Below are 3,191 nucleotides of genomic sequence, written 5' to 3'. Positions count from 1 at the left end.
GTTTCCACCCATCTTATTGTAACTGTTGCTGATTACTACCTAAAGTTCAAATTCAGATTTGGAATGTCACAACAGTTATGGACAACACGATTGGTTTAGATTTTTAGAACAATCATTCCACTCCAGGTCCATTTCCAAGGCAAACATAGAAGCCTTCTCAAAATCGGGGAAAAATTAAAAAAAAAAATGAAACTTGGAGTCTGCTTAAATTGTTAATTCTTCTCCTGTTTTGATTTTTATCAACTTCCAGAATGAACACATATCGAAGTATTTCATAGTGATTCATTTTTGCTCTGAAGCTTTTTTTCACTCATAGACAGGAAACTCCATTTCTACGTATTCTTATATTATAAATCAGAGATATTATCTGCTATTTGAACATTCAGATGGAAAACAAACAGAAGAGATTCAATTGCTGGGCATTCAGCAGCTCATATGCCTGATATAGTTGGTTTCCTTTGTTTTCTTCCCCTATCAATAAATCACAGCCATCTTCCTCCTTTGACTTGCTTACAGAATGGAATTCTGTAGCCCAGAGAACAGAAGGAACCTGATATTACATGGGTATTAAATGAACCATCTATTCCAAAAACACTGAGCTTAATCATATCCATATTTTCTCTCAGAAATGAAAACTTAAGAAACCAAGTTACAGGAAGCTGGAAAACAAAGTGTAGGTCAGCTGTATCATAATCCACTGATTATCTTGATATTGTGAGCTTATAATAGTTTAGTTCTGAATGTAGATTTTGGCATTGAACCTATCTTAGGGCTTGAGATGAGTTCTACAGGCACCACCAGTGAGGCCAACAGCCACCACAGGCCTGAGGGCAACATGTGGGTGGGCCTGAGTCCATGCCATCCAGAAAGGGTGACCCCTCAGACAGCGACAAGGGCAGTCAACCCTTAGCGCTGTATGGAGCTGTGCTCCCCAAACCCTCAGGAACCACATGTACTGAGTCTCCTACACTGTTTCAAAGGGGCCCAGATCTCCTGACTGTCACTGCTTCTACAGCGGCAGCAGCCTGGAGCTCTGGGCTCCTGTGAACCACTGGGCCCATGTGTAGTTGCCTTCTTTACCCCCACTATTGGTGGGCCTGCGCATTACACTGAACCAAGATTGGACATAGAGTGAAACTGGGTTAGGGAGGCTGGTCCTTATCTTCAGCTGGAGTAAGGCATCATCCCAGTGGAGAAACAGTTTAAAAGGATACTGTCGAAGCAGGAAAAGAGGGGGATGAATTGTATGTGGCTAGGAAGCAAGGCTGATGTGGAGAGCTGTGCCATAAGTGCAACTTTGTTGTGTCTACTTTAGTAGCAAGGCCTTGGATTGCTGCTTGCTTCTCCCTTCCTTCTTTCAGAGCTGAAAACCTTGAGACAGAGAGAGAGAGGGAGAGAGAGATCAACCACAAGCAGGTACGAAGTGACTGGGGAGATGGGAGGGGGCGAATAGTGTTTGTGTGGCAGGGGAGGAATTGAATGCTGAGTGATGTCTGAGTTGAATGCGTTGACAAACTCTAGGGTCCTGGATCAGAACCTGGATGACCCTGAGTCTGCTTACCTGCCCTTGCCCTGCTCTACTGTGGAGACAGATCCTCTTAGGGACTGATGTGAGGCAGTGGAGGTGATTGAGGCTGCAGCTGGGATATAAGGCCCTGACCTGTCCACTACATCAGACCTTTCTGCTACAGGACTTCACAAAAGCTTTAGGTAAAAATCAATCCACTATTTTATCAGTGTTCTTCACTGGTCTAGGATTTTGAAATATGTAGCATGAACTTTAATTCCATAGTTTCTGAGACATCGATTAAAGCCCCCTTGTAAATCTGAAGTAACTCCACTTATTTTTATGGATGTATTCCAACATTATATGAAACTAATTCAGGAGGAATCTACTGTGTTAATTGTACAACAAAAGGCCAAAATATCTTTAGAGCAAAGACTTTTTAGCAAATGGGAAAGCTAAAGTCTTGACTTAAAGGGCCACATCCTGCAGTCAGTATTTAAATAATGTTTCTTTTGATGGCAATACTTTTGCATCAGCCACGGTTTAGCCAAAACATCAGGATTTGAAGGTAAAGTAAATTAAGATGATAAAATTCTATATTTTATAATATATTGAAATAATAAAAAAGTAAGAATCTGCTCGTTCTCCTATCAATCATTTCAAATTAAGGTCTGGTAAAAACTAATATTAGTCTTCAGGTCTACACATTTCCATTTTAGAGTGTTTTATATACACCACTGTATTTCTGAAAATGTCTTAAAATGGAAAACACAATATTATTTTCTTTTAGAAGGAAAGAATGTGATGCTTTGTAAGAATAAAATCCTTCTTACTGAAGTCACGGGAGCCAGGATTTCACCTCTGATGTTTATTATACTGGGCCTGTGTGAACTAGAGGAAGACCAGCCAAGAAGCACTGAAAACAAAAACATCTTCCCAGAGGATTAAAAAAGAAATGAGTGCAGAAGCTGATGTTGGAAGTGCTGTGCAGTCAATTTAAAGATAGTAGGAGATGGTGAGCGTAGTGGTTTGGGCAAAGCCCTGGAAACTTTTAATATCTGGACTTCATTAAATGTTGTGATTTACTAATAACGCGTATGAGGTAGTTGCTAACCCTTTGGAGTCCCACGTTTCAGCTTTATTGTATAGGTCTGCAATGTTTATGGTTTCACCTTGCACATGGTTTGATGTAGAGCTGGTGTTGTCTAGGAAACCAAAAAAATATGAAATTTCCATAAAATATTAATTAAAAATCATGAAAAGCTGAACATGGTGATAATACCAGTAAATTTTGTGGTATGCTTAGTTTTGAACAAAGGCAATTTTTCAATACTCTAAGAAAAAATTTCAGCCAGCTGTGGTTTCTTATAAAGAAAGTGTGTTTTGAATCTTACATTACTGTGTGGATAAAAATTCCTTTGACACTAATAATTTCTTTGTATAGTAGTTTGCAGTCCATTTCATGCTCCTGTTGGAATGCTAGGTGGGATTTTTCTCTGTTTTCTGTTTAGTATCACTTGCTTCCTAGAACACTTGGAAACTAACCCACCATTTCCTCTAATTTTCTACCAGATTCTCTATTGGATCGAAAAATCAGGAGCCACGACAACTGCTCTTTTGAAAAAAAAAAGGGCCCTCAGAACATCTACACAAATTTTCTTTCGAAAGAAGCTTCCGAAGGAAG

General features: G+C 39.5%; 1 long non-coding RNA gene across 1 annotated transcript; it reads left to right on the top strand.

The window, feature by feature from the left end:
• Positions 1 to 260: 260 nt before the first annotated feature.
• On the top strand, positions 261 to 2,774 carry LOC142007452 (uncharacterized). Its single transcript, XR_012643939.1, has 3 exons — positions 261 to 1,416; positions 1,522 to 1,710; positions 2,298 to 2,774. It is a non-coding gene; the product is annotated as an uncharacterized LOC142007452 (long non-coding RNA).
• Positions 2,775 to 3,191: the final 417 nt, after the last annotated feature.

Source organism: Carettochelys insculpta, chromosome 1, assembly GCF_033958435.1.
Source record: "Carettochelys insculpta isolate YL-2023 chromosome 1, ASM3395843v1, whole genome shotgun sequence".
Lineage (NCBI taxonomy): Eukaryota > Metazoa > Chordata > Testudines > Carettochelyidae > Carettochelys > Carettochelys insculpta.
Note: the sequence above shows the minus strand (reverse complement) of the source record. Positions and strands in the feature narration are given on the sequence as shown.